Source organism: Canis aureus, chromosome 24 (assembly GCF_053574225.1).
Source record: "Canis aureus isolate CA01 chromosome 24, VMU_Caureus_v.1.0, whole genome shotgun sequence".
Taxonomy (NCBI): domain Eukaryota; kingdom Metazoa; phylum Chordata; class Mammalia; order Carnivora; family Canidae; genus Canis; species Canis aureus.
The window spans coordinates 7,187,091-7,206,878 of NC_135634.1; the positions used below are offsets into that span (position 1 = coordinate 7,187,091).

At 37.7% G+C, this 19,788-nt stretch overlaps 1 pseudogene; it reads left to right on the forward strand.

Moving 5' to 3' along the window:
* The first annotated feature begins 14,756 nt into the window (after positions 1-14,756).
* LOC144296431 (large ribosomal subunit protein eL15 pseudogene) lies at positions 14,757-19,232 on the forward strand (annotated as a pseudogene).
* Positions 19,233-19,788: the final 556 nt, after the last annotated feature.

Here is a 19,788-nt window from a genome sequence, read left to right on the forward strand (position 1 = left end):
ATTCAGAAACTTTGGTCGTCTTCTCATTCATTGTGCTCATAAGATTTCTTAATTTCTGAAGCCGAATACAATTTGTTCTCCCAGCTTTCTTAGGTTGTTTCCAGCACTGGGGTCTGTGATCCCATTTCTCTCCACGCTGAATTTGAATGTCTCCTAGTCCTTGACAGTAAACACTCATATCTTTTTCACATTTGAAATCAATAACTCTTCTCAGTAAATAGTAGCCCTAGTATTCAAAACAAAACAAAACAACAACAACAACAACACAAAAGTTGTAAAAAGGAAGATATGTTGAGGGAATCTAGCGTGCAATACACACACACACACACACACACAAAAAGAGAGAAAACCCTGGTGCAGATTGATGCAGCCAGAGGAAGAGATAGCATGATTAATAAAGAACAGACTACCCCTTAATTTCCTTGTCTTCAACACAGATTTATAAAATTTTAAGCTAGAGTCTATAACTCATTTCCAGGAAAAAGGAGAAAGCACAACAAAAATTGCTTTGAAAGCTAACTCTGCTAAACTCTGCCTGTTAACTTTCATCTCTTTAAATCTGAAGCTCTTTGCATAGACACTTTGGAGTTCTAAAAATCAAAGAACCAGAAGGGAAATCTACCATCTGAAAAAGCACTATGATTTCTTATATTTGGTTTGTTGCGACACTAGTGGGAAATAAATCAGTCTCTCGCAGTATACATTTTACTTCTAGTTTTGTGTCTGGGCAACTTTACAAAATGTACAAACTCTTTCAGGCTTAATACTAGTCAAAGATTGTGTATTTATAATGAAAGAGTGTAACAGATGTGTGAAATATCCAAGAGAAGAACTAATGTAAAAATACAAAAATGATATTGTCTTTTGAATATAGTTTATTTTTTAAATATTTTTAACATAGATACAATCTTATTACAATAATATTGGGTACATCTTAAATACTTGCAGTGTATTGGAATTAAGCAATATGCAGTTGTATTTGAAATAAATGGGCCATCACTTGGGAACTGAAATATTCTGTGATCAAAAGATATTTTTGGAATGGTCATTGATCTGTATTAAAATAGCTTTTATTCCTCAAACATATACAAAAAAGATATTTTGTGCAGCCAAGGGAAGTAAACTCAAACGTAAAGGTTACAAACAATACTGAAACTGGATTATCTAAAAGTGATGAATGTTTAACAACATTCATGAAATGAACAAAAAGAAATGAACCAGCAACCAAGAGAAGAAAATTGCAAGGTCAGTAAAGAAATGTTTTAAGTCCGAAAAAACAAATTAAAGTGCCAAGATATCATTTTTCAACTGTTCAATCACAAAAGACCCAGATATATTCACTGAAGATGGTTTAGAAGGATCACAGTAAACTGTTAACATTGGCTACGTCCAATGAATGGAATTAGGAAAGTAAAGAGTAAATTAATTCTGTTTTAAAGATTTCTGAATTTTTCTACCTGTTTAAAACAGTATGTATTAGTCTTGTAACTTAGAAAGGAGCAATACGCTAGAAAAGTAATAGAAAAAATACAGACACATACACATACAAATCTCCATGTTGGACCCCCTTATACGCTGCTGGTTTAACTGTTAATTTCTATGGTAAAATTTGGTAATTCAAATAAAAGTTTTAAAATGTACATATTTTTTGGTGCACAAAAATTTACTTCTAGGAATTTATGTAACCAAAAATAATTATAGGTGAAGATAACTAAATGAAAGTTTATTAAAGAATTTTCATAAGAGCAAAATGTTGGAAATAATCTAAATGTCTTACAACAATAAACCAGTTAAATAAATCATAAGGTATGTGTATGACAAAATGCTGCACAGCAATTATAAATTAAGCTGTAAAAGAATACTTAATGGCATTGCAATGTTCATGATGTATTATTAAATAAAGAAGTAAATTGTAAAACAGGACTGCAGCTAAATCAATTTTTGTTTAAAATTACATAGTTATATATCATATATATGGTGGCATTATGAATTTACATCATATTATTAGCAGTGGTTATGTCCCATTGTTAAGGGGACACGGATAGTTTTAGTGTACCAATGCAATCTGGAAAGTGTTCAAATCACTCCTAAGACCTAAAAAAGAAAAAAATATATATTTTTTGAGCCAAGGGAGAGTGGGTTTAAGTAACAGAGAATAGGAGAATTTTTCTCTCTTGTGTATTGACAGAGAAATAAATAGATTATTGAAGGAGAGAAAGGACCTATGATAAGCAGAATTTGAAGATACCCCCCAATGAATCATATTCTTGTATAATCCACCCCCCCCCCCCTTGAACTGGGGAAAATCTATAACTCACTTCTAGCCACCAGAAAATGGCACAGGTTTTGCCATGGTCACTCCACAACTTTTTAACCTTATGTAGGACTTGTTCTCAATAGACCAGAGCCAGAATTCTCTTGCTGCCTCTGGAGAGATCAGCTGCCATGTTGTAAGGGATCTTACAAAAGGGCCATGGGGCAGGAATTATGGAGGACTTCAGAACCTGAGCATGGCCTTCTGTTGACAGCAAAAATTAGGTCCTTAATTCCATAACCATGAGGAATTCACAGACACCTAAATCACATCATGAGGAGTTCGCATTGTGGTGACCACTCCAGGCTTTGGATCTTGACTGATCTGAATTTGAATCCCAGTCCAATTGCCTACAAACTTTTTGACGTTGGGCCAGTTGCTTAAATGAGGGCTTTACTTTTCCCATTTATAAAATGGTTATAATAAGATCTATGTTGTGGAGTTATTGTATAGATTACCTTAAATAATACATTATAACTGCTTAGTACATAGCAAGTGCTCAGTGAATATGAATTATTATAATTATTATTTTGTCTACAGGAGATGATGCCCAAACTAAATTCAAAAGGAGTAGTAGTTAATCTGCTAATGGTTAGGGAGAGTTAAGAGATTAAAAAAAAAAAGTTTAAAATAATAACATTTGGGGAACTGTTAGCACTTCTGTATGAAATATATCTATTGAATCTTTACATATGCCAGTCATATTTTAAAGTTGAGGATACAGACGTGGACAGTTTTTGCCTTTAAAGCATTCATTCACCCTATGGAGAAATAAATTTACATGCACGCACACTAACATTACACACACGCACAAATGTAATTCAAAGCAGATTGTGGTAGGCATTACCACTATTCACCAATATACAGCTCTCCACTTCTGGGCACATGAGAAGGTGACACCTTTCCATCTCTTTAAAATTAAGCATAACCATCTGACTTGATTTAGCCAACTAAATATGAGTAATGTTTAGAAGTATGTTACTCCTGTATGGAAGTATGTATTTCTAACACTCGGCTCTCTCCCCCACTCTTCTATTGCTTCATTGACTGCAAAAGCCTAAATAAGAGGATGAAACCATTTGGGCCACAGAGCCATTGGCTGGAGAACTACTGTCCTGGAGTCTCATCCAGGTTTGTTTTCAACTTTGGGGGATGTAATAATCTTTTGTTGTACTAAGCCAAAGTGTTTGGCCAGTGTAACCTTATCTATTTTGACAGATTCATATATTGTTACCAGAAGTGGGCGATTCCATAACAAAGAAAATTAAAAGATGTGACATTAATGGAAAGGTTTGGATGGTAGTGGTGAGTAAACTGATCCTGAGGATTACAAAGATGGTAACCCATGCTAAAAGCAGTTAGAAAACTCTAGCTAGACCAACTTTTTAGGCAGATCATGAACATAATGAAGTCGTAGTTATATGGGAAGAGATTGAGACACAGAGTCCATAGGGTGTGTTGGCTGCAATTGACTATGCTTGACATGGTACTCCGAGAGGAAAATGAGCTGAAAAAAGTAATGACCAATTTGCAAGGGACTAAGGGCAGATTGCTCCAAAATGGGCCACTTTGGCATGGACATTATTTTGAGTTAAAAGTGCCCAAACCACAGCAGATTAAGGAAAAGTTCTTTACCTTCCCCTCACCTGCCTAAAAAGAATTTAGATAGAGGACCTGCTCCAGGAAGAGAGTGATCACCATAGATAACTACATTATGATACAAACTAGGAGTGGTAAACAAAGAATTTAGCAAATTCTGTTTGTTCTTTGTTTACATTCCTCTTTATGTTCCATTATTATGCCTGTGTAGACCAACAAACATTGTTTGCCAAACATTTACTCTTTTTTATCTTCCTACAAATAGTATGTCTTCTTTTTGAGGTCACAGACTCACACCCCCTTGTCCTAGGTTCAGAATGATATATGTACTTCATTTTGCTGGTCTTCGGAATTTCATATGTGTGTGTGGATTTCCTATCATGTGAAACGAAATTTGATTTTCTTTCTTTTTTTTTTTTTTTTAATTTATGATAGTCATACAGAGAGAGAGAGAGAGAGAGAGAGAGGCAGAGAAACAGGCAGAGGGAGAAGCAGGAGAAACAGGCAGAGGGAGAAGCAGGCTCCATGCACCGAGAGCCCGACGTGGGATTCGATTCCGGGGTCTCCAGGATCGCGCCCTGGGCCAAAGGCAGGCGCCAAACTGCTACGCCACCCAGGGATCCCGAAATTTGATTTTCATCTGTTAACCTGTCTCATATCAATTCAATTCTTAGTCCAGATAGAATTTTACCAGGGGTGAATGTATATCTTTATTCTTCCTCCATAGTAATGCTATTGTGGCTATCTTGACTATGTTATACTATTATGTATTGGGCATGTGGGAGAGCCACAACTTACCTAATTAGTTTATAGGATTGTGCATTAAGAGGAGATATGGTCACCAAAGTGACCAAAGGCCTCACCCAGAGACCCTAGACCTGGAGTGGGATGCAATTAGTTGGTTGAATTTTTGGATAATCCCTTAGGGAGGGGGAAATACTTTGCATGTCAGAAGGAAATTAAACTCACTGTGTGATGTATGATAGAAAGTCATCAAGGCTGTCCACCAGATATTTCCAGCTCTCCTTCAGGCACATGGTAGGAGAACAGTGTTTTGCCCTCTTGAAATTGAATGTGACATTTGACCTGCTTTAGTCAATGAAATTTCATCAGAAGTGCTACAAGTGATTTCTCGGCATAAGTTTTAAGAGCCAATATGCAATTCTGTCCTCTTTCTTTCTGTCGGCTTTGACAACAGTGCTCCAAATGAAGGCCACTTCAACAGCCTGGGTCCCAGAGTGAGGATGATGTGAAGCAGAGCTCACAGCTTATCTGTAGGAGATGCTTGGTATGAACAAATTCTTGCTATAAGTCAGTGAGATTGCAGGGTTGTTTTTACAACCCAGCCTAACTATTCTATTGAGATTGATCTATTAACAAAGATACAAGGATCCTCATGATTTCATCCCTGCCTACTTCTCAAGCCATATACCCAATCATTCTCTGATACACATATTACTCCATAAGCACCAGTAAACTACTTTTAAAATAAAATCACTATGCTGTATAGAGCATGGATTGGAGAAAAGAAACTAAAGAATCATAGTCAAATGTATAGATATTGACAACCCCTCACAAATACACAATGGAGAGTGTAGAGAGGAAGAACATAAAAGGCTGAGGACAAAACAAAGGTATTTAAAAGCTGAGTGGAGGAAGCCATTGAAAAGCTAGGAGAGAGGCAGACGACAACCTATCAGAGAAGTTCTGCAGAAATCAAGGAGGAGGGACACCTGGGTGGCTCAGTGGTTGAGCGTCTGCCTTTGGCTCAGGTCGTGATCCTGGGGTTCCGAGATTGAGTCCCGCATCGGGTTCCCCATAAGGGAGACTGCTTCTTCCTCTGCCTCTCTCTCTGTGTCTCTCATGAATAAATAAATAAAGTCTTAGAAAAATAATCAAGGGGGAAACCTATCAAAGCTGAAAAAGTCTGCATCAAGCCTGACAAAAAGATGAGATAGGAAGAGCATTAAGAAGAAACAACTGGATTGGATAATTAACAAGCCTGTGCTATCTTCCAGAAGAATTTCAATGGAGGAAAGGATCCAAAAAAGGACTGAGGAAACTTGGAGACAGAATGGGGAGAGGGAAAACTCAAGAAGGACAAGCATAAGCTTGCTCCTGGCAGTCACTGTCTCATTCTTTACAGACAGTAAGTCATCTATGTTGCTCTCCCCCAAGTTCCAGAGATCCAATCCAAGAAATGAGGTCTAGATCATACTGGGCCCAATCCAGGTGTGTGATGGATAATCTTGGTGCTAAATCTCTGCAAGAACCAATGCGGACTTAAAATCTAAGCTACTCCAAGACTGAGAAGGTGCAAGCCTAAATCCCTGGATAAGTCTCTCCAAGCAGCTCTGTATCTGAGGGTACCTTAGTGTGGTGGAAGGACCAACATTTATTATGCTTCTTACCTCTGGCATTCCATTTATCTTCACTACCACTCTACAAAATATTCATGCAAGTCTCCACTGGGTGAATAAGAAAACCAAATCTCAGAGGGTTTAGATGATAACTCAAGGTCAAACTGTTGTAGGCAGCAAGGTCTCAATACCTTCTTAACTCCACAGACTAAGCCTGTGTCATACTTTTCAACTCAAAGTGGTCACCATGGGGGTACATGACCCCATACCATGATATAGAAGAACATATAGGGTTAAACATGACACGGTCTTTTAAAATAATAAATCTATTTGTGCAGTGTAATGTAAAAGTTACATAAGTTTTTAAGATAAAATCTGAGATACCCCATTTTCCCTAGTTACTGGCCTACATGCTTGCTTGTCAGGGTGAGAAATACTGTATGTTCATACCATCTAGAAAAACTTAGGCTTATAGACAAATTTCTAAAACCAGAATCACAACAAATCACTAGTGAGAGAAGCTAGAGCCTATGTGCAAGGCAAATCTCTCAGTGCATTACATCCTTCTACAATGCCAGGCTTCCAAGTACACACGGGGTAACTGATCAGTTGGAAAGATTACTCAGAGATAGGTAGCCATCCCATTTCTTGGCCTGGAAAAATACCAAAAAAGTAAGCTTTTCTCCATATTCCCTCTCCACCCCTCCCCCCAAAAGATTTTGGCCAACTGAAATAGAAACATTATCAATACAAGTAGGCAAATATCTAACATTTGATTTATTCATTTTCTCTACACACATATTTAGAAGAATATATTTATAGTTAGCAATATTGCATTTGTCTGGTTTTGCAATACTTGAAATGACTTTATTCAAATATATACCATGCACCTATCTGTATTGTTCTCACCCTCATTTGACTCACTTTTCAGATTTTAACAGTTTTCCAGAGCCCATCATATGTTTTACAATCTAAGTTGACTGAGAGACAGTTATTTTTAATTTGTGTGGATGCCATCAATGAAAATCTCATCCCAAGTCACAAGTACCTATCATATATTCTCTCAGGAATATGTATTTTTTCATTTGTCTTATAGGCAATTATTTGCAAATATTCACTGGATTGCTCTCAAAATGACCTTTAAAACTTTAAGTCGTCTTTATAGTCAAACTTGAAAATACTTGCTCATACAAACAAGAGTATAACCAAAGCTGTGTCAAAATTTTGCCTTTTTAAAAAATCAGTTGTCAGAAATTTTCAAAATTAGCATTCCTTAAGGTGTTCCCAAGTATAAAAGTCTTTCCCAAATATGTCTTTATTATTCAAAATAAAGTAATTGAGAGAGTACCTTGTAATATGAAACTCCCTCTTCCCTAAGTGATAATGGTTTAAGGAAAAAGAAAAACTCACCATGTAGTCAAACGTAAGTGGTAACTATTTATGCAAAACTCTGCCTCTAGGACCTGAGTTCAAAAGGTAGCCATTAATTATTTACAATTCCAAAGTAGGTCATATGTTGCTAGCATGACAAAATCCGCCATAAAATAATAACAAATTTCTCTTTCTCCTGCCTCAATCTTCCCTTCTCTCCTTGCTTGCACATACTTCACTTGTATTCATAATTCAATTACAGAGTAATTGGTATCACTTGCTGAGCCTACCGCAAAGCCCCAAATGAACTGTGATTTGGTAGTTTGGGTTCACATCAACATACTCTTTCTCTAAGGGAATGGCTCATGAATGAGGGAAAATCTATTTCCATGTAACTAAAAACCAAACTGAGATCAACAAACTTAGAGCCCCTTGAGTCTATCACTTAAAAATCTAATAAAAGTACATTCAGGGGTCTTCATTAAAAGCTGACAGTGTTTGAGTGATATTTACTTAATGATGTTATCTGACATTCCCTGAGGTGATGTTTTTCTGAAATACCTCTGAGTAATTCTTCTAATGCCTAATAAAAATGTTCTTCTATGTTGCTCACTTCCATGTTTATATTTCCAGCCCTAATTTTTATCCACATTCCACTCCAATCGGCTCCTTGAATACCATTTCAAACCCTAGGATGTCCCGCTACCACCTCAAACCCTATGTGCCCAATAATGAATTCATTTTATTCTTTGTGTAAAGGATATCCTTGCATCATCTCATCTTGGGAAAGAGAAAATAAAAGTTACACTTAATTCATTTTGACTTAGAGCATATAGGTCTGGGTAAATGAATTGCTTTGTTGTGATCAGAAAATACTGTGATCATAAAATAGTTCCCGTCCTTTGTGTTATGAAATTTTGTGCCCCACAGCAAGATTTTGAATGTTGAGCTAATAATAATTACATACTTGTTTTTCTGACCACGTTTATCCAGTGAGAATTAAATGTTTCCTTCTGCTGCTTTTAAACCCCTGAGTGAGCACTGCTCTGTGTGTTAATACCTGTATGTTGTGGGTATATGTGTACCTTTGCGTGTTTGTGAATGTGTATGTTTGCATGTGTGTATCTTGTGTTTGTATGTACATGTCTGTGTGTGTGCATCCATGCACCATACAAAGATTCAACCCAACTCACAAGTAGAACGTTATAGTTGGCATATCTCCTTCCTCTTCAGCTATAGCTCTACCCTTCCACCACGCCACTGTCAAACACTTCTGCGCACAGGAGAAATATTCTGAATTAAGTCCATCCTATCTTGGAAACAGAGGGAAACAGTTGGGCAAACAGACCGTGGGAGCCAATTTTTTTCTGTCTACCACATTTAAATGAAAGCAAAGATATAGACCCTTTGCATTACATATAAACATAAAACTTCCCCCCCCCACATATTTAGGACTATATTTAGCATGGAAGTATTAGATTCATATAATGCTTTTAAAAAGTGCTAAAAGGTATTTTAAGGTCAGGACATCAAAATGAGACAAAGAAAATGGAGAAAAAAATTCTTAAGTGGACAAGCATAGGGTATTTATACATTCTGGAGAAAAAATATTCAACATACTTTTTTAAACCAATTATCTAAAAACATCATTATGAGAAAATGAGTTAATTATGGAGTTAAAAGAAGCCACTTTTTGTTTTTATTTTATTTAAATGCCTCTTGTTTAAGGACGTTGATTTGATCAACTCATACGGGTTGATTAGAAAGGATAAGCTGCTTTCCCATTCCTAGAACTAACTTTGGGATTATGAGCAACATTCTTTACATAGACTTCCTCTCCGACACACACACACACACACACACACACACACACACGTGCGCGCGCACACACACAAACTTTACTCACGTCACTGGTCATTGTTCTTCTTCATCCCTCATAAACAACGCAGTCCGAATTACTCTCTATGGTTCTTTTACAATGTCTTCCTCTCCATCCCACATCTATCGCTTCAGTCCAGACCCATCTCCTGATACTCTAATGATTACAACTTCCTCCTTACTGATCTCCCAGACCCCAGATTCTTTGTCTAAATCTATCTTGCCCATGGCACCAGATTCCTCTTCCTAAATGCTACATTTCCTTATTCCACACTGGTGCCAACTCATTGGTTATCAACAAATCAGGCTGCATTTAAATGAGGGCCACTGAATAGAAAGGGGATGGATGATGAGAATATTTCTGAGCCTCTTGGCTAACAGATAAGGACATTTTCATGGTGTAGAGGGAATCAATGTCTCAGCCTGTCTCGCCTTGTCCATCAGTCAGCTATCTCCGGAAACATACCCACTTTGCAGAGGCCCTCATGGTATATTTCCATTTTTGTGCTTGTCTTGCTTTCTTAAAAATATGATAAACTTCCTAAAGATAGGGACCATGCCTTAAGCTGTTCTACAGTGGCCAGGGGGAATATGTCTAGGCTGCAAGTGCCACTTCTCTCTGTGAACTCTGCCACTTTGGACAAGTAATAAGATTTTTATTTTTTTAGCTTTATTCCTTATATGTAAATGAGATCAAGAATACCTGCCTCAAACTACTTTTAATGATTAAATTAGCCAATTCAGCCAACGTGCTTACTGTGGTATCTGACACACAGTAGGTATCAAATAAACTGTAGTAACTATGATGTTTTGCTGAGTGGAATGCAGCTGCATCAGCTAAAAATGCTTGAAGACGTATGCTGTGAGCATTTACTGCTCTGAAATTCTGCCTGGGAGACAAAGAAGCCAGTGCTCCAAACAACAAAGGCCCTGAAACCGATCGCCATGGCCAGAATTTAATCCGGTATTTGGATTTGGGAAGACAAGGCTGTAAACAAAGCAGCTGGTTTTCAGGAAACCCCCAGCCCCTCCACAGAGATTCCCGGCTACAAGAGATAGCCAAAAAGAAAATGAGCTATTTATGTAAACCTCTGTGCCTCTCTTCCAAAGCATTGAAATAAATTTATCTTGAAGTGCATCTTAATTTTGTCACTCTGTTCTCTCTGACAAGCACCCCTGGTGTTGCTCTTCATCTCCCCTGGAGAAAAATTGCAAGCTCAGCACCTAATAATAAACCATCACTGTGCTCAGAAAGCAGGGAAGGTTTCAGTCTCTCCTCTTCTTGAAAAGGTCATTTAAAAAAAAAAAAGTTATTGTTTCTCTGTTACCACTAGATGGTACTAGCCAGCTGCTTGTCATCTTTCTTATTTTGTTTTTTGTTGACTGAGCATTAAACCAAGAGACTGATAACAATAACACACTCTTTAGAAGTGAGACTTAGGGAGACCTTCTTCAGTCATTGGAAAGTCATAAAGGTGCCATTTCTTAGATGTGTCAGCACTTTCCCTTGGCGTTCATTTATATAAAGTCCTTCTTTCCTCTATCCTGGATAATGGAAATATTTAGTAATCATACAGATGATTCATGCCACATTTGCCCTGGTGTTTGGGACCTTGGGAAGCCCTGGGAGAGATGTGGGACACAATGACTTTGAATTGAAGGCAGTCAGAGTGAAAATTGGATTTTCTACTTCTCTCGGAAGTCCTGTCCTGCTGCCTCTTTATTTAGGATATCTTAGTTCTCTTGTCTCAGACTCCCACCACATCCCCAATGCCTTAGGTTTTCCATACAGAAAATTGGGACTTCCTTCTCCTTTCTGGATGGGAAAGTAGCTCTTGCAATAAGTCATGGGAGATACTGGGAGAGACTGGAAAGTATGACCCTGGCATCTGAACTTCTTCTTTCCCAAGCTAGTTTAATAGAATTAAGGGGTACCCTATCCCTATCCCAACAATCTCTTTAAGATATTAGATGCCACTGAAGCCCAGCTTCATCTGTGATGGATGGATTGTAGAAAGTGGGGAAGGGGGTCCGGGTACTTGATATTGTAATTTATAGTTAGGCTATGAAAATTAACTGGGAACCAATGTGGGGAGAAGTATGTGTGCTATGTTAATCTAAGATTAGTCAAGAGTAATCATTTGGGAGTGGGTTTCCATGAGAAATTGCAGGATTCGTGCAAAATATTTCAATTGAGGAGATATTTACCTATGATCCAGACCTAACTTTTAATTCTAGCAAAACTTCTACCTGTGGGAAGTTGGGACAATTGTTCAATCTTTCTGAGCCTCAGTTTCCCCATCTCGAGAAAAATGTATTTTTTTAGTAATATCATTAGAAGGACAGAGAGAAATAAAGTTTGTAAAGCTGCTGGAATTTAGCAGGACTTCCCCAAATGTTCCTCCCTCCTTAAATAACTATAATGGCCAACAGTCCCCAACTACCACCCAAGCCTCTTCCTAGGCTAGAGACTAAGTTCCCAAGAACTGGTCCCTAGTCCCTGAAATTAGTGTAAGATGTAGGAAAACCTCAAATGCCAAACCTTTGCCCTCACTTTTCATAATACTAGCAATGGCTTCCACACCACTTGCTTATATGTCCCATTTGTCTTGAGAAGGGGTACCTTCATTTTTTTTTGAGAAGGGGTACCTTCAAATCTCAGGAGGAGATTACCATCTGTGAGACAGCTGCATATTTCTATCTGTTTTCATAAAGACATATTTCATTTCCTTAAACAGGGTTTTACTTTTGAAAAGAGAAACAATTTTGCTTCATTGTTTTTCTCACAGAAATATTTCCTAAAGGCCAGTGAGACAAATCAAAGGGACAATGTGAAATGATGGTGTAATCTCTTATCTCAGTTGCATGAAAGTATAGTGAAATTAGCAGGTTGTACTATACACATAATTGCTATAGGAACACAGGATGACATTAAACTAATATAGGAAACTTGTCTCAATATGGAGAACAATCGACTTAAAAAGCAATAATTTGAACTAACTACAACACATTCTAACTACATGGGGAAAGGACCATCGAAATTTTAACTTCTTTCAGTAAAAATTATCAACAACAAGTTGTTACCATCCAGCAAATAAATAGTTAGAGTGAGCAGAGTTTCATATTAAAGCAAGAATTAAGGAATCTTTTAGTTATCATCAAAAATTGTAGGCACCTCAAATCTAGTCCCAGAGGAACACAAACATGAAAGAAAGCTAAGTTTGGGAAAACCTACATGGACAGAAAGAACAAAGAATAACATCAATCACACAATAATTTCTGATTTGTACTTTCAAAGGACCTAAAACTTTTAGAATGTTTAACTTAAAAACTTCAAAGTTAGAATGAAAACTTTGGTATATTCGGTAACAGACAACTCCAGAATCATACTGGGAATGATTCCAAAAGCCATTTGTGTGAAAGAGAGTTTGGATTAATTAGCGATGCTTGGGTGCTGAAGGCAAGAACGGCTGGTTCAGGGTCTCTCCAGTATACTTCTAGTACTGCATGAACAGAACTATCAGGATATTTACACATCATTTGATAATCATCTGTTTCTATATAGACCTTCTTCTTTGTAGCCCCAGCACCTGACAAAGAATCAATTAATCCATTTGTAAAGACAAAAATAATTACACCTGGATTCTGAGAGAGTGATGGAATAGAATGCATCAGAAATTTGTCTTCCCACTCAAGACAACAACTGCACTGGCACAATCTGTCTGGTGTAACCATTTTAGAATTCTGGAGTCTATTGGAAGGCTTGCAATAACCAGGGGAAAGCTTGGTCAGTGAATTAGGCTTGGAAGGTAAATTGTGGTTAGCTTCAGTCAATTTCAGCTCCTTGCACATTAGTGGCTATCTATCCATTACTCCCCAGCCCCATGGCAGGTAGCTGTGCATGTGTCCCTGGAGCAGCTTGCACTTAGCTTATGAGAGCCAGAGGAGGGCAAAAAGGACCTTGTCCTTCAAATATTGTAGATCTGTGCTCTGATCATGTATCACGGCTTCTGATCCAAGGGATACAGCACAAGGCAAGCAGCCTTGTTGTTATACCTCCCTCCTTGTTGAAAGCCCCTCCCTCTCTGGCTGAAGTGACTTTCAAGGGATTTAAAGGCAAAACTTGGTTGAGTCTCTAGGCAAAGAGAATAGGCACTATATAACTTTTCTGTAAATTTGGAATTATTTCAAAAGAGAAAGAAAAAAGAAAATTTACCATCACAAAAATACATAGAAACATACATACATTAGGTAAATAAGTAAGCAAATACTCTTGCCTTAGTTGGGTTCCCCAAAAAGCAGAGCCAGAGACCATGACCAGGGTACAGTATTTATCTGGGAAGTGATGCTAGGATGCAGGATTTGATGGGAAGGAGAAATTGAGTCATACAGGGAAGAAGGAAAAGCCAATAAAATGATGTTTGTTCATGTAGGTGTTGCTGTAGACAATCTGGGCTTGACCAGACATTTCTATCCATCTTTATAAAGAAGCACTTCAATTCTCAGCAGAAACCTTATTGTCTACAAGAGTAGAATGGTATATTCAAAGTGCTGGAAAAAACCCCTTCCAACCAAGAATACTTTACCCAGAAAAGTTGTCCTTCAGAAACAAAGGAGTGATAAAGACTTTTCCAAATAAACAGAAGCTGAGGGACTTCAGTACCACTAAGCCTGCCTTACAAGAAATACTGAAAGGAGTTCTTTAAGGTGAAGTAAAAAGATGCTAATTCATAACATGAAAACATAAAAATATACAGGGCACTGATAAAGGCAAATATATAGTTAAATTCAGTATACTCCATTTCTGTACTATGGTCATGTATTAACCACTTAATTCTAGTAATATGCTAAAGTACAAGAGTTATAGTTATTAAACATAACTATAGTTGCAATAGTTGCAATCCTTTGTTAATGAATACACAATATACAAGAAGTAAGTTGTGACATCAAAAATATGAAAAGACAGGAGTAAAATGCTTAAGTTTTTATATGAGATTGAAGTTACTATCAGGAGAAAATAGACATATCTTTAAGATGTTTTGTGTAAGCTAATAGGGTAAGCCCAATGCAAAAATCCACAGTAGATGCATAAAAGATAAAAAGAAGGAAATCAAAAACATTGCTATGAGAAGCCATCAACTCACAAAGGAGGACAGCAAGAGAGGAAGGAAGGAAGAAGGGAACTACAAAAAGCTAGAAAATAATTAATAAGATGACATTAGTAAATCCTTAACTATTAATAATTACTCTAAATATAAATATATTTTTATTTATTCTCCAATCAAAAGGCATGAAGTGGCTAAATGAATAAAATAATAAGGCTCAACTATATACAGACTACAGGAGACTCACTTCAGTTCTAAGGACACACATATGCTCAACATGAAGGGATACAAAAAGATATTCCATGCAAGTGCAAACCAAAAGAGAACTGGGGTAACTATAATCCACATCAGACAAAAAAAAAAGAATTTACTAGAAAAGTTGTAATATGAGATAAAGAATTTATATATATATAACTGACATACATTACCACATATGTAATGATAAAAGGATCAATTTATCAAGAGGGCATAATAATAATAAAATATATGCACCCAACTTTAGAGTTCCTAAGTATATTAAACAAATACTAACAGATTAAAAAGGGAGGAAAGACAACTACTATCATAATAGTAGAGGACTGAAGTACCCCAATTTCAACAATGGATAGATCATACAGACAGAAAATCAATAAGGTAATATTGGACTTGAACTATACTTTAGACCAAATGATCCTAACAGAATGTATGAAACATTCTATGTTACAGCAGCCAGTAGATACACATTCTTCTCAAGAGGTTATGAAATTTTCTCCAGGATAGATCATCTGTTAGCTCACAAAACAAGCATCATTTACACTATTTAAATCATAGAAATTGCCCAAATGTCTATCAGTGAATGAATGAACAAGTAATGGAATATTATACAGTCTTTTAAAATTTTTTTTTACATATGCTATAACATAAACAAACATTGACGATATTATGGAAGTGAAATAAGCCAGTCACAAAAAGACAAGTACTATATGATTTCACTTATATGAAGTGTGTAGAGTAGCCAAAATTATAGAGATAGAAAATAGAATGGTGGTACCAAAGGGCTTAAAGAGGGAGGAGTGGGTATTGTTATTTAATGGATGAACAGAGTTTCAGTTTTGCAAGATAAAAAGAGTTCTAGAGACAGATGGTGGTGATTATTATAACAATTCGGAAATACTTAATACCACTGGATTGTACACTTACTTAAAATGGTTAAGATAGTAAATTTTATATGTATCTTCTATGATAAAAATATTATTATTAAAAAGTTCAATGTATGCCTCTTTGGCTCCTTCCACCATATTCTTTCCCACCCATTCTTCCTTCCATTCCTGGTCCCTGGTAACAACTGAACTGATTTCTGTCTTTATAGTTTTCCTTCTTCTAGACTATGATATATAAATAGAAGCACAGTAGGCAGTGGCCTTCTGTGCCTGGCTTCTTCCACTTAACATTGCACTTTAGGGTCTCAGTCTTGTTACTGCATGCATCAACTTTGTTCCTTTTTTATTACTGTGTGGTATTGTATGGATGTACCACAATTTGTATATTATTTTCCAGTGGATAAACATTTGTGTGGTTTCCAGTTTGGGGTTTTATGAATAAACCTGATATTAACATTTATATACAGATCTTTGTGTGTGAGCTATCTATAATGTTTTTATTTTTTCAAATTACTTTTTCTAATTTCCCAGCATTCCAAATAGTGGAACATCAGTGGTCCTGTAAGTCACTGAAAGGTAGAAGGTGTCAGGAATTGATGAGGGCCAGTTCAAGTGGTTTTAACTGGATCTGTCACTCTAAAATCTGCCTTTCATCCCCATTCTGCTTTGGTATTCCATTCAGTTTCAAATGCAGTTTTCAGATCTGACTCACATCTTAATTCTAGGCACTTGTTAGAAATTACATTGGTTGCAAAATGGCAGGAAGAAAAGATCAAATCTCTTTTGGATTTAAATTTGGAATGAAATGGGACTTTTGTTTAAATTCAATAGTAGCAGTTAACAAAGAAATAGAGACCTTAAAGATGTTTCATTAAAATTACCCATAATGCTACTCTGAGTGATTCATGGTTTTGAGCATTTAAATGAGTCATATTCACCCAAAAGCTCAAACTAATCTCTATTGTAAATGAGGTTCCTAGGGAAAGTCTATTAACTATTTAAGCACCATGCAAATTCTCTCCAGCTCAGGTTCTACCTCCTTCAGGAAGGAGGCTCCTACCTCAATCAATTTTCCCTTCTCTGATTTTCTGAATTCCTTTTGACAATGTAGTACTACTCATTTGCTCATTATATAAGGTATGCATCTTTATTTAATTCAGTGTGTGTGTGTGTGTGTGTGTGTGTATAATTTATGCCATAGGATTTAATCTTGTAGGAGCCCAAAAAGGATTTGGGGAGATAGGCTCTTTCATTTCCATCCACTGACAGCCATCAGCTACAAGGTAAGCCAATATGGGTGCTTACAAGTACATCCAGGAGCAGTGGAGAAAAAAGCAGTCCTATGTAATGTGCTTTGTTCTCAGAGTGAACCACTGGTGTAGTACTGCTAGCTCTGAGTTCTACAGGGCCTCCCCACCCCACCCAACCTCCCGAAAAACTGCACAGACTAGGGTACAAGGTTATGTCATATATCAAATTCGTGTGCGACATGGTGACCACAAATGCCTAGTGCCTAAGGGTGCTACCTATGGCAAGCCTGTCCACCATAGGTGTTAACTAGCTAAAGTTTGTCAGAAGCCTTCAGTCTGTTGCAGAGGAGAGAGCTGAACACTATCATGGGGGCTCTGAGGGTCTTGAATACTTACAGGGTTGGTGAAGATACAAATTCTTTAAAGTTATCCTCCTTAATCCATTCTGCCAGCTGTCAGAAGAAACCCTGGCACCCAGTGGGTGACCAAACCAGTCTACAACCACAAGGAGACCCGACAGCTGGCATCTGCAGGTACAAGAGCCATGGCTTTGGAGAGTGTCACAAATTCCACCACACTATCAGTGGTTCTTGCCTCCTGGCATGGAGAAAACACAATATTCTCCAGGGCCACCATTACTGGTAATATTAAGTAATGTTTGTAAAATTCTTACCTAATAAACAATTTAAGGCAGTCAAAAAAGAAAAAAAAATTAATCTCCAAAAGGTCACAGATCACAGCCAGAGAGCATTAGAATAAAAAGAATCTTATAACGATTATTTTATTCTTCATGATTAAACAATTATGAAGTTGTTCCCATGTGCTGAGTGCCTTCTACAGGTCAGGAATTATGCTGGCCAATTTATATTTCATCATTTGATTCAATTTAATCCTTATAACAATCTTATATTAAGGTGGCACAAGCCATAAGATAGAATTTGTAATCAGACAGAATTGGATTCTAATTTCACCTCTGTTGCTTACTATCTGTTTGATGTTAAATAAGTGTCTTAACCTCTTAAGTTGTGTTTGTTAAATGTTAACAAGAGTCATGAAACCTCCATCATAACATATTACTAAATGGACAAATAAAAATAATGTGTGTAAGATGTCTAAGACCTAGTAAACTCTCAAAGGTAAGAATTATATTGCTTATTTTATATAGATGATAAAATTGGGGTTCAGAGAGGTGAATTAATTTAATATATAAGTGGCTGAGCCAGGCCTTGAGTCAAGACAGCCATTCCTTATCTTATTTTATAAATGCCCCCCCCTTTTTTTTCTGTTTTAAAGACTATATTTATTTATTTGAGAGAGTGCACACAAGAATGAAAGCACACAAGCAGAGCAAGCAGGAGAGAGAGGGGAAAAACAGGCTTCCCGCTGAGCAGGGAACCTATGGACACAAGGCTTGATCCCCAGGACCCTGGGATCAAGACCTGAGCCACCTAGGCACCCTATAAATGCTCATTTCTTACACTTCTCTCATCCCTATAGCAATTATTACACCTAAGTATTTAAATAAGATGTACTTGTGGTAGATAAGTCGAAGGCAGAGATCTTAATGTCAGTAAATAGAAAAGGCTCTCTCTTTGTACTTTATGCACTTTCCTATCTAGATAAGATTGGTTAAGTTTTCAATTCCATCCCCTAAGGAAGTTCAAATTGTACTGAGGTTTCCAAGAAGTCCTGGAAGGTCCACATTCCCATGGCCTCCTCTGCTCCTGGGTTCTATCTCTGTCTGTGTTATCTTGATCTCACACCTATGAATCCAAGTGAGACATTGAGTTTCTTCACTGAGCTTCATTAAAATAAAGTGTGGCAACCCACTCAGATCCCAGAGCTGCATGAAGATTATTTTAAACCAAAGCTATTTGAGATACAGTAAATGCAGAAAGAAGCTTTGTTTGAGCTAGTGTTACCTGACTGAAGGCAGAATCCTCTGCGAGTTGGCCATGCCTCCCTTCTCCCAAGGAGAAGCTTCACTTCTCTCTATCCCAGGGTGAGATGACCACTGACATTGGGATAGAGAGACTACAGAAACAAATATTATCAAAAACTGCCATATCTTCTATTTGTTCTCCTGAAAGCCCATTGACCTTTCCTAAACCCATTTGTTTTTCCACAGACGCCCCTTCTCCTGGCTCCCTTTCCACTGTGGAGATGGCATACCGACCCCTATCGCTAGCTGTTTGGGGAAACTTTTCGTCTGAATACTTACCCACAGAAAATAAATTTTTCTCCTGTTAATCTACTTTCAGTTAATTTGCAATCGATCCACACCCTTATCACTGGAATTAAGTTGGCAGTGGAAACATTTTTCCTCCCAATAAAAGATTCATGTAGGAGGAGGGGAAAGACGGCGGAAGAGGAGGGTCCCCAAATCACCTGTCTCCACCAAATTACTTAGAAAATCTTCAAATTATCCTGAAAATCTATGAATTCGGCCTGAGAAATAAAGAGAGAACACCTGGAATGCTACAGTGAGAAGAGTTCGCGCTTCTATCAAGGTAGGAAGACGGGGAAAAAGAAATAAAGAAACAAAGGCCTCCAAGGGGGAGGGGCCTGCGAGGAGCCGGGCTGAGGCCGGGGCGAGTGTCCCCAGGACAGGAGAGCCCCGTCCCGGAGGAGCAGGAGCTGCACCGACCTTCCCGGGCGGAAAGGGGCTCGCGGGGAGGTGGAGCAGGACCCAGGAGGGCGGGGATGGCCTCGGGCTCCCGGGGACACTGACAGACACCTGCGCCCCGGGAGAGTGCGCCGAGCTCCCTAAGG